Here is a 12,624-nt window from a genome sequence, read left to right on the forward strand (position 1 = left end):
CTCGTTTCCTAATGCCAACATCTTTAGGGCTAGTGTGTTCTGTAAAGTGCCCACTGTAGTCAAAAGGAGGAACTTGCCCAACATGGAATCCTCTGGATGGGCATGAGGCCTCCTCTGTGTGGTGCCCAGCACGCAAACCAAGCTCCTTCCCCTTCCCACCACTCACATGTGTGCTTCAATAAGTAACACAATAAAGCTAACAGAAAAGCATGGATCAGATTTGTCATGTTTTCACTAAATTAAAAGATGTGCTTGAAAAGCTGCTTTCAAATAATGAAAAATGAACTGTAAGAAATTTATGAACAAAGTGTATTTTGCCTGTTTTCTTTTAAGATGCTATAATTGGTACGCATTAGGCTGCTCTCAAAGAAGGAAAAAATGAAGTTGGAGGAATTCTATCAAGTGCAATGCCATGGGAAAATAACAGCTGTGTAACTCGCTGGACCTGTCTGCTTTACTTTCTAAAAGCAGAGGAAAGTCTGATCTGCAAGAATATATATGAGACAGCTCAGCTAACGTATACTTTGGTCATCTGCAATACTGCTGAGTAACATGGCACAAACACCACACAAATGAAGGGTGGGGAGGTAAGAACAGCACTTATTGTTGAATCATGTAGACAAAAATGATTGTCTCCAGCTTGCCTATACTTAATGTGAATTTTCACCCTCAGTATGTCCTGTTTAAGAAAAGAAAAATAAATAAATTAAAAAGGCACATTATTGTGGTTTGATTCCTCTTCCCTCATTCAGACTTCTTAAGAAGAGGAAGAAGATGAAATCAGAAGGAAGTGAAACTCACTCATCAGCTTGCAGCATAAGGAAGGCTGGGAGAATTCAGAGCTCAGAACTTTTTCTCCCGTTTGATCTAGGGAGGGAAGAAATTGATGCCTCCCATGATATCACCTTCCCAGCTCTCCAAAAAAATGGCCAGAAATCTAGCCAGAGAGTAGGAAGTACCAGTTAAATGGTAGTGCCTAGCTGATCCTCTTGCATCAGACATTCTGGTCATCCACATTATAATAATATCCACTCTGATGGTGAATTATCATCAGCTTTAGAAAATGTTCTAAAGGAGATAGTATTGAAGTCCCTTGTGCCTTCTATTTGGTTGTTCTCCTAAACTTGCTATATTGTTCGGTGTCATAAACTTGGACCTTCCTCATCTTGTTACGTCTTCTTTGAAATGGAGAAATGCCATGGCTGCTGCCATTGGTTGAGTCACCATCCCTGGACGGTGTTTAAAAACAGTTTGGATGTAGTGCTCAGGGACATGATTTAGCTGAGGGTTGTTAGAGTAAGGGTAGTGTGGTTAGGTTATGGTTGGACTTGATCATCTTAAGGCCTTTTTCAACCTGAGTGATTCTATGATTCTATGATGGTGTTGAATGAGATGGCTCTGAGGTCATTACTTAAAAAAAGAATTAATCAGTTGAAGTTTCATTCCATAATGAAAGTAAAAGAAATTACTGTTCAGTGAAGGAAAGCAACCTGTTGACTGGTAGCCTACCAGGTTACGTTCTTATACAAGCTTTCTTTGCAAAAAGAAATACAAAAAACACTCCAGACAAATCTGCATCATTGATTTGATGCCCTTTGGAATCTGTAAATAAAGCTGAGTTCCTTAATATTTACTCCTACTCAATCTCCCTGAATATTTAATTTTTATACTCTTTAATACTTAGAATCATAGAATATCCTGAGTTGGAAGGAATCCATAAGGATCATAGAGTCACAGAATCACTAAGGTTGGAAAAGGCCTCTAAGACCCTATAGTTCAACCATCCACCTACCATCGATGTTGTCCACTGAACTTCATTTCATGGCTTTTATGATTTTTATATTGGTTTTATACTGTATTATATTGTGTTATCTTGCATTCCGATATCTTATGTAGTAAATTAACTTTCCTCCTTAGATCGTTGACACTGTTTTGTTTTCAGGCCCATTTCCCCATCCTTTTTCCTTTTCCCCCCTCCCTTTTCCCTGGGACAAGGTTCCACGTGTTCCCCCACCCCATTAGTCATGGAACCAGGCTGAACCAGTCTGTAAACAAGAAACACTTTTCCGTACACCTGCTCTTTCTTTAAGCATCTCCAGAGACGGTGATTCCCTGGGTAGCCTGTTCCGATAGCACACCACACTTTCTGAGAAGAATTTTTTCCTAATATTCAATCCAAACCTCTCCTCGTACAACTTAAGGCCATTACTTCTCATCCCTTCACTAGTTATGTGGGAGACGAGGCCAGTTCCCATCTCACCACAACCTCCTTTCAGGTCATTGTAGAGAGGGATAAGTTCTCCCCTGAGCCTCCTCTTCTCCAGTCTGAACAATCCCAGTTCCCTCAGCCACTTCTCATATGACTTATGCTCCAGACCCTTGCATCATAGAGCTCAACTCTGACTCCACACAGGATCACCCAAAGATAAGACCATATGTCTGAGAGCAGTGTCCAAACGTTTCTTGAACTCCAGTAAGCTCGATGCCATGACTTCTGCCCTGGCAAGCCTGTTCCAGTGTCTGACCACCCTCTTAGTGTAGACTGTTTTCTTGGTACCCAATCTGAACCTCCCCAGTCAGGCTTCATGCTGTTTTCTCAGATTCTATCGCTGGACATCAGAAAGAGGAAACAAGTGCTGTCCCACTGCCCCTCTCATGAGGAGCTTTAGGCCACTGTGAGATCTCCCCTCCTCTTCTCTGGCTAAACAATGAATTTCAGCTGCTCCTCATATGTCTTCCTCCCTAGACACTTACCCATCTTTGTAGCACTCTTTTGGATGCACTCTAATAGTTTTAGGTCATTTTTGTATTGTGACACAGAAAACTGCACACAGTACTCAAACTGACATTCAAGACGTCTGCTTCATGTATAAAAATGATCCTGTTCCCCAAATACATGCAACTCAGTTGCCTCAAAGTAAATAAAGAATGGTAAAATAACAAAGCTCGATGACATATATCTCATTCTCTAGCTCCACTTCTACATAAAATGGTTAACCTGTGAGTCAAAGCTGTGGTTACTGTTTGGATCTCTCCACCCTCATGTCATAGTAGCCACTAGACACTGGAATTACACATTTGTATACAGATTCCATTTCAAACATATCATAAACATCTTAAAGCCTACAGCTGATCTTTTGCAGGGGATCGCAAATTAACTTTTTTTCCTACTTACAAGCACAGCCTTGCTTTACTTTATAATGGCATTTCATTTCACTTTTCTGTCTTTCTTCTTAGTATATCCTTATAACTGGCCACAAGTTTAAATGCAAGTCAATGGTTTTAGCTTACCGACTGGATTTCTTTCTCTAAATCCTTCTTACTTCCACTCCTTTTTCTCTGCTGATACAAACTCTTTTCAGCATTAGGCCATCTTTTCCAAAAGGCTGAATCTGACTGCCTCTAATAAATGCAGGTCTTACTCAAATTTCCTTCTTTTCTTCTTTACACAAATCTGTGTTCTGATAGTTTCAAAGGTCCAAGACAAAGGCTGGTACAATAATACTTCCTATATAAATAAAATTATCAAAATACAAACACATGGTTCTCTTATAACAGGGAATCAGGAACAGATTGTGTAGTCTCCCTTGAAAAACGATGCAGAGAGTCCTCATTCATTGCTATTATCACCCATGTCCTCCTATATAAACATTTCTTTTTAACAGCTTTCTGTTTTAAATGCATTCCATCTTTCTTGGGCAAAAGTGTATATTACAATTCTTTTCCCATTACTTTCTATTATGGGACAAGAGTAGGATGCAATATCATGAAAATTATCATCATAAATAATATGTATTAAGGTAAAATCCTGTTAAAAAGGCAAAGGGCGGGAGAATCAGCAACCTGTATAATTAAAGGGATCCCTTTTGCTTCTGAAGTTTGAACAATACAGGAACTTGGTATTTGATTTCTCAATGACTTTGTCTTGATACCATAGAGATAAGATGAAAGTATTTAGTATCAAATATGTTCTAAAGCTGAACTTTGATCCCTTCCTCTGAAAGAGAGTTATCAGGAAAGGTCATAGCACACTCTCAATTCGCCCATCATTCTGTCATTCTGGACAGCCTTTAGATATTCCTCTGAGTTTATCTCACAACATCTGAAGGTACCGTTTATGTTTGGTCTTGCAGAGTTTTGTGTGCTCTGAACAATGGCCTTCATCTGTGCAAGATACCATACTTAACACAGTTATTGTTTCTACAGGATGAGAAGCTGGTCTGGAGAATGGCCCTGGCAGGAGCCATAAGATGTAATATTACATATATTCAATTCCCTGATCTAATTTTGAATACTTTTAATGGTTTCATCTCCCTAGTGCAGACTGAATGTCTTTTACATTTTTTGTGCTTCTATCCTTGCTCTACTTCACCACACAGCAAAATGGAATTTCTGAGAGTCAGGCTGTGTATCCACCTCTGCAGACAGAGAACTCACGTACAGTCTAGAGAAAAGACAGAGGAGATGGGAACACAGGGAAATCCACAGAAGGCAAGAAATTGATTTCAAAGTATGTCAAAATAAACAAAATTTGTATTGGGGCATGGCAGCTTACTGTGCCATCTGTTTTTTATTTATTGTGGGTGGAGAGCTGGTTGTGATTACAACGGCACAGGCAAAATATAAACCATAGCCCAAGAATTCAGTGAACATAGCAGCAGTATTCTACTATTGCTTGCATATCAGCTGCTAACACAAGAAAGCAAGGACTATGGGAACAGAGGCAACTACTCAGGCACTATTTAGCTTGGAGAAGAGAAGGCTCTGAGAAGACCTCATTGTGACCTACCAATATTTGAAAGGAGTGTATAGGGGAATAAGTCTGCTTATGAGGGTGGATACTGATAGGACAAGGAGGAATGGTTTTAAACTGAGACAGGGGAGGCTTAGGTTAGATATTAGAAGGAAGTTTTTCACACAGAGGGAGGTGACACACTGGAACAGGTTGCCCAAGGAGGCTGTGGATGCCCCATCCCTGGAGGCATTCAAGGCCAGGCTGGATGTGGCTCTGGGCAGCCTGGTCTGGTGGTTGGCGACCCTGCATGTAGCAGGGCGGTTGAAACCAGATGATCATTGTGGTCCTTTTCAACCCAGGTCATCTATGACTACGAATATGATTATTTCTACTCCTATACCAAGGTAGCCCTTGAGCATAGAAAAAATATTAAATTTTAATTAAAATACAGCACAAGAGCTCTCCGTGGCTCTGTGATTGTTGAAAGCAGCATTTCTTTTCCCCTTCCATTTCCAAAGTGCCAATGAATGGCTACAGTCCAGCTGATTTTTGTATCCACATACACACAGAATGAATGTCTCTAAGGGAGAAAGAATAATGCTATGGGAACTGGGAATGCTTAACACCACTATTTTCATTTGCCAACACATTTTAAAATATTTCACTGACAGAAAACCATCTCATAAACTACTTGTATATTCCACATGGTTACTTTCTTTTGGCTGAGGAGAATGCCAGCTCTCCAGGCAATGTTGAGTTTTAGTGCAGAGCAAAAAACCTACTGCAGGTACTACTGGAAGAAAAAAAATTTCTAGTTCAAAATGAAGTGCAGCTCATAAAAGAAATTGTCATTTTTCTCTTCTGTAACATGATCCAGTAACAAATAACAATAAAATTAATTTTAAATGCACAAAAAACGTATCATAGATGCTATAGGCTGTTCAGACATGTCTGAGTGGAATTACCTCCTCTAATGTAGACATCCAGGGCACAAGTAGATGTCTGTGGCTCAGCTAGTTACTTGGCTTCATGCCTGGTGACTGGAGTGCAGTTTGTCTCATTTTCAGGTGTCTCTTGGTGGCTCCATTTGGAGCCTGTGTTGAGATGAGCTCTAATCTTAGTATTCAAGTTATGAATTGTGGAAGGATGAGGGATGTAGGGACCAAAAGTCTTGAGGAGCTTGCCCTGAAAGGGAGGTGATAAGATTGATATATATTGCTGGGAAATAAGAAGGAAAAACAAAGTTAGAAGGGTGTGGTAGTGGAACACTGACACCTCCATAGTGAGAAAATTGTTTTTAATTTCTGCTGCGTGTTGTAAGATACAGATAGGATTTAGGAGAAACAGTTATTCTTCAATAGTTGGTTTCCTTGTGTTAAGGTGAGAGAGAAGTGAGAGAGAATAGCAAGGTTACCCTTACAAAGTCTGAGCTAATGTTTGCATTTGACAGACATGTGGAAGGAAGAGGGAAGAAGCAAAAAAAAAAAAAAAAAGAGATTTTGAATGCTGTTACGAATGCTGCTGATGACTAAAAGTCTGCTGGCAATGGGTGTGCCCTGACTGATGTGCTACAATGAACGACGGGGATGCCATAGGGAGGGCCCCGCCACAGTTAACCTTTGTTTATGTGTGGGAACTGCAGTTAAACTATGCCTCATAAGTTTTAAATCTGTCTGTTTTGGTGGTGAAACAATTTTAACTACAGCTAATATTCTGGTATTGAGTAAAAGCTATGGCACCACACAACCATAGTGGTCTCATTTCACAGAAGTGTTCATGTTAATTTCTTTCCATATGTACTGCTAATTAAATGACTGAAATCCAGTCCAATTTCACTTCTTATCTGATTCTTGTCCTTCATCTTTGCCCTTGGCTCCTCTTTTTGCAATTTGGGTTTATGGTAAAGTGAGTAGTAGGTAGTGTAGTCTAAAATGAAAAAACCTCTGTCAATTACTACATTTTGGATTTCAGAATAAGTACTAAAGAATAGTGGATAGATGTTATTGGGAGAGAAGTACAAATTCAACAATAAGCCTAACTTCTGAGGCATTCTTCCCAGACAGCCTGAAAGCACCACTTTTTTAAGTGAAGGAATATGTTGTAATTCCAGCTGCATTCACCACTCTAGATTCTTTGGTCTTTTCCTAAGGGTTCCTTGCAATTAGGCTAGCATTGTGTCCCAATTCAGTCTGTACATAAAGCTTCTACAGACTAATCAGTTAAAAACTTTGTTCTCCTTGTGCATGCAACTTGGGCATTACCTGCATCTTGGGCATTACCTGTCCTAACCTCAGCTCACAATTTCTCACAGTTTCACCTTTCTGATTCTCTCCCCTATCCCATCCATTAAAGAGCATCTGTATGGTGCTGAGCTCCCTACTAGGGTTAAACCACATTTGGTAAGGTGAGAAAACAAAAAAATGGAAGATTCTGAAACAACTCCATGACAGTGCCATCACAGAACATCTGGAAATGCATAGAAAAGACAGAAAATTGGCTGCTTAGCAAAAATAAAAAAGAAGGCAAGTATCCTGCTGAGTGTCTGGAAGCGACCAAGGCTTCATTTAGCATAATGATTTATGTTCAGCCAGTTAGAATTCAGCCCTATGAAATACAATAAATTATAGTCCTAAGGCAAAGGGTTCACTTTCCAGTCACGAGAAATAAATTACTGTACAGCATTTTTTCACCTATTTTCTCATGAACATTATCTTCCACACAGCTCCAATTTTGTTTTTCTGTGTTTTTCTGTCTCTTTTTTTTTTTTTTTTTTCCAGCAAGAAATGCCATAGCTCAGGCAAAAATAGCTCAGTTTTCTTTTCCAGTGTCTTATGCTATTCCAAGGCCATAGCTTTCATGGGTGGTAGGAGAAAACAACTGTACTGTCATTTCTACCTGCTTCTGCGGCAACAAATCCTTCTTTCTCATCTATCTAGAAATTACCAAGAATTTTCAGTGTCCACTGGGACAGAGGTTTATTTTGTAAAACTCAATCCACAGCAAGTTACTGCTTCCAGAGATTCAAGTATCATATTTCAGAATCTGCTATACCTGTGTGCATCCTTTTTTGCATTCTCCTTGCAATTCAGAGGAATTTGTCACTCTAGTTCACTTGTTGCTTTTGTTCACATAGTTTTTGTGGTTTTCTAGTAAGAGACTAAATAATCTGATTATGGACATGCAGCCTTTTTTTCCCTTAGTGCACACTCTGTTGTGTGCTGCCTCTTTCTGGCTGAAAAAGACAAAATTGAGGATCCCTTTGCTACCATTCCAGGTTCCTTTTTCTATATGTTGTCCTTTACCATATAGTTTTTACGAGCAATTTTTGAATGGCCATTGTAAATAGGAAATTCCAAATGCAGAAGCAACACAGTCTGATAGAGATAAGAGGAATTGCTTTGAATTAAAAGAGGAAAATTTTAGGTTAGATGTTAGGAGGAAATTCTTTACTCATAGGGTGGTGAGGCGCTGGCACAGCTGCCCAGAGAAGCTGCAGTGCTCTATCTCTGGAGGCACTCAAGACCTGGCTGGATGGGGCTCTGGGCAGCCTGAGCTGGTGAGGGGCAGCCCTGCCCATGGCAGGGATTGGGGATGGCTGGACTTTGAGGTCACTTTCCAACCCAAACCATTCTGTGGTTCTGTGAAGTTAGATGGCTACTTCATAACAGCAGATGGACTGTATTCACTATAGCTGAAGACATTTCAAACAAATAGCTGGATATGAAGATTAAATTGCTGCATCCATCTAAAAGACTTCATAGCAAATTACTTACAGTCATGTCAACTGTACTTTTGCTGACTCCAAGAGCTCTAACCCACAAAGCAGGATAACGTCTTGAGGTGGCTGTGCATCAATCAAGAGATATAAACTTGCGAAACCTGATTTTCATTTCACGGACCCATCTGTTGGCTGGTGAAGCCATCACTTTCTTTGGCTTTGATGATTTTTTTGCGTGCCAACATACTGTCTCTACCTCAAAGAAGTCTTAAGGATATCAGTAATACCTCTGCAAGTCATTCTGGCATCTGACTTCATTTCATACCAGAACTACTGAGGTAATGTTAGTAATACAAGTACTGATGATTTACTTAAGTAGCAATTGGTAAAGTCAAAAAAGCAGGGATTTGGAGGACCTCCTAGTTGTGGTGGGTTAAACATTGCCATGTTAAACTGTATACACCGAGTTACATTTGGGAATGAACAAGGCTATAGAACTTCTGCATGCTGAAGGCAAAAAATGAAAAATCCCCAGCAAATGTCAGCATTTCTCTCAGGAAGCAGAGAAAACAGTCACAGAAAAGATAGAACAGAAGCATCCTGTCACTCTGTAAATAAATCCACAGTGATATGCATTTATCTGGGTGGATGGAAGGAGAAAGGCACTCCTAGCACTGCTTGCATTCCTGCTTAAGAGCTGCAGTAGCAGTCACACAACTGCTGAAATCTCCTCCACTTAAGCTGCAGTTACACATGGGAACATGGAGATGTGATGAAAAATCTCTCAGCACTAGTAGAAGAAAAGAAGCTTATTTTTTATTTTAAACAAAATTCCAAATACTAAAAGCTGTCTTTTGAGATAGTTGGTGTGTTTAGGCTTTTCACCTAAAATGTCAGTTTGAGATTTTTTGCTCTAATCTGTATAAATTTGCTCCAAGTGCTGACAGATACACCTGATCAAAGAGAAACTATTTCCTTTGTGTGGAAATACTGGACAATGGGCTAGAACAAGCCTGAACACATGAAAACATGCTTCCAATTACTGCAAAGAATGTACTGAGGGAAATCCTGAGGAGAATGACTTGGAGGTGTTGGATGTTGAAAAGCTCAACACGAGCCAGTAATGTGCACTTGCAGCCCAGAAAACCAATTGTATCCTGGGCTACATCAAAGGAAGTGTGACCAGCAGGGTGATTGAGGTAGTTGTCTCCCTCTTCTCTGTTTCCTCCAGGAGTACTGCATTCAGCTCTGGGGCTCCAGCATAAGCAAAATGAGAAATTGTTCAGTGCAGGTCCAGGGAAGGGGAATGGGCTGTCCAGGGAAGTGGTTGAGTCACCATCCCTGGAAGTGTTCAAGAAACATTTAGATGTTGCACTGAGGGACATGGTTTAGTGCAGAAATATCTGTGGTAAGTGGACAGTTGGACTGGATGATCTTAGAGATCTTTTCTAATCGTGGTGATTCTCTGATTCTATGATGTTCAGAGGGCTGAAGGACTATGAAGACAGGCTGAGAAAGTTGGGATTATTTAGCCTAGAGGAGGCTCTGAAGAGCCTTCCATTATCTAGGGCCTATGGGAAAGATGGGAAGGAACTTTTTAAAAGAGCATGACCTGATAGGACAATAGGTAATGGCTTTGACTGAAAGAGAGAAAATTTAGATTGACTATTAGAAAGAAATTACTTTACTATGTGGCTGGTGGAACAGGTTGCACAGAGAAGCTGTGGATGCCCAGTCCCCAGAGGCCTTCAAAAGCCAGATTGGGTGGGGCTTTGAGTAACTTGTTCTGGTGGGAGGTGTCTCTGCCCACATCGGGGTGTAGGGTGGTCTTTAAGGTCTCTTCCAACCCCAAAATTATGTTATTCGATAAATTCTTGGACTGAGCATCCTGGTAGACACAAGCTCTGATGTTGTTGAAAAAGATGTGTTCATCTATAGATGCGTGATAGTGATGGATGTGTCAACTGTCATAACTTTCAGGGTCAACAGAATGAATCACTGCATTGCTCTGAATTTCACCTTGGTCATCTACTGCAGCATACTGAAGGACACAAGTCTCCAGCTACTTTCTTGACGCTGACTGACTTCTGAATTACACAGCCTTACTAGCAGCAACCTGCCATGTGCTCAGAGGTCTGAGTCCTGAAACATGTCCCAGAGGCCTGCAGTTGGAAGCAACAATAGGCTTTTCCCAAATGTACGTAAGCTCAGTACCCAGGTACATTCACACAGTTGAGTGTATAATTGGAGTAACAGATGGGGTTTCTCAACTCATTAGGGAAACCAGTTCTATGGCGGAATGAGAACAGATATGAGCAAAATTATTCTCCTTTAACTGGAGTCCTACTAGATGTTTCATGATAAATCCATGTAGAACACTCTTAAGAAATCCTAGGAAACATTCTCTCTGCTCTGAGAATGATGCATACTTTGCTACTGAGTCACAAATTTGGCAGTGCTTACGCTTGCGTGTGTTCTTTTAAAATTGTACTTTTGGTTCCTCATGATCAGTTTCTCTAGAATAATGTCACATTTCTCTGAGTTTTTACTTGAGAAGTGTGGTTGTAGCAGATATATCACAATTGTGGAAATTATATATTTCAGTATATTTCAGATAGGTAGGTGTTATCCTTCCTTGAAAAGGTGGGTTCCTAGCATGCTCCCTGTTTCCACGCTTTCCTTGTTATTGCCAACTACTAGGGTAGATTTCCTTCTCTGGAACCCCACCTGTCATCAACTTTCAAACTAGTGTGTGCAGCTTAATAGGAAGAGTTGCTTTAATTATTGTGCAAATAAACACTTACAGCACTCCAATATCTCTGTTCTGAGGACTGCTGAAATGGAATGTTCCAGTGTTAGCCAGTCACCTTAACACAACCCTTGACTCGAAAACTGTGAAGGAAAAAACAGCTAAAAATACTCAGTTGGCAAAGATAAAATTGAGTTTGCAAAAGCTTATGAGCACGCAGGGCAGCAGGAATAGAAAATTACACTTCTAGTTTAAAAGGGCTTCTCCTCCAGTAAGTTGGTAAATATTTCTCAGCCTTGCTCTCTGAGAACTCTGTGGCTCAAGGAAACTCTTCATCCTAATTGTCAGTATGGAAGAAGCCCAGTAGGAGAATCCCTTCTTTTCTCTAATTAGTGTTAATGAAACCAAGAGAGAAGCAATCTAGCACTTCTACCAAAAAAAAGACCAAGCTTCACCCTATGGAAATAGTAATGATAGTCTCTAAGTCTGGGAAAGAAAATATGCTCTTCTGTTTAATAAGGAAAAACATTCCTTCCCACATTTTTTCTAAACAAGTTGATGACAGTCCCTTCACAGTGGTTTGGGAATTGTTCAGACTCCAAAGGGAAGCTTCTTCTTAAATTGTTTGTAATTCATATTAAAAAGTATGCTTACATCATCTGGAATGTAAATGTAGCTAATGCCTATGGATCTTCAGAAGGTTTGAATAAAAGCAGAGGTGGGAATAGTCAACCACTTCAAGTACCCACCAGACACGTCTTTGAGGAGTGACCAAGAGTTGGAATCAAAATGAAGGAGGCAAAAGCAAATTCAGGGAGGAGAGGGCACTGAATTGAAGAGTAAGGGCAAGGAAGAAATTGAAGAGAAACTTCTTCTCTGGAAAAATTTACATTTTTAAAAATGTTTGAATATGCTTAACGTCATCATTAAACCAACGAATGAGAACAGTTACCACTTAAATCCAGAAGGAAGAAACTACTGTTTGAACTGGAGAAGCAGACACCCCAACACAGTGGTAGAGACAGGTGATCAAATGACTTCTCAGACGGCAAGCAAACAAAGCTCCGAATAGCAAAGCTGAGCTACATCAGGTCACCACGGTTTAAGACAGTGGCTGCACGGAGCCCTCATTCCCTGAGGAATCCCAGGCAGAAGGTCCGTGCACTCAGGAGTGCTGTGCCCTTTTCACCATGGACACGACGCAGCTGGGCAGCTGGGCAGCTGGACCGGTGACCGGAGCAGGTCAGAAGCCTTAGCGTGACCTTCCCGGTCACGGCTTGCCAGAAGCCCTGAGGGCAGCCCGAAGGAAAACACTCAGAGCTGAAGCCAACGCCTCCAGGCCCGGCGGTGTCGCGCCGGCAAAGCCACTCAGCTCCGCAGCCCGCCAGTCCCGCACGCGCCGCGGAGCTCCGCCGGCTGAGA

At 40.9% G+C, this 12,624-nt stretch overlaps 1 long non-coding RNA gene across 1 annotated transcript; it reads right to left on the reverse strand.

Annotated features, from left to right (window-relative positions):
- Positions 1-9,398: 9,398 nt before the first annotated feature.
- LOC128071827 (uncharacterized) lies at positions 9,399-12,412 on the reverse strand. Its single transcript, XR_008202017.1, has 2 exons — positions 11,258-12,412; positions 9,399-9,794 (listed from the first exon to the last, which is right to left on the reverse strand). It is a non-coding gene; the product is annotated as an uncharacterized LOC128071827 (long non-coding RNA).
- Between the last annotated feature and the right edge of the window lie 212 nt (positions 12,413-12,624).

Source organism: Tympanuchus pallidicinctus, unplaced genomic scaffold (assembly GCF_026119805.1).
Source record: "Tympanuchus pallidicinctus isolate F22 unplaced genomic scaffold, pur_lepc_1.0 scaffold6, whole genome shotgun sequence".
Lineage (NCBI taxonomy): Eukaryota > Metazoa > Chordata > Aves > Galliformes > Phasianidae > Tympanuchus > Tympanuchus pallidicinctus.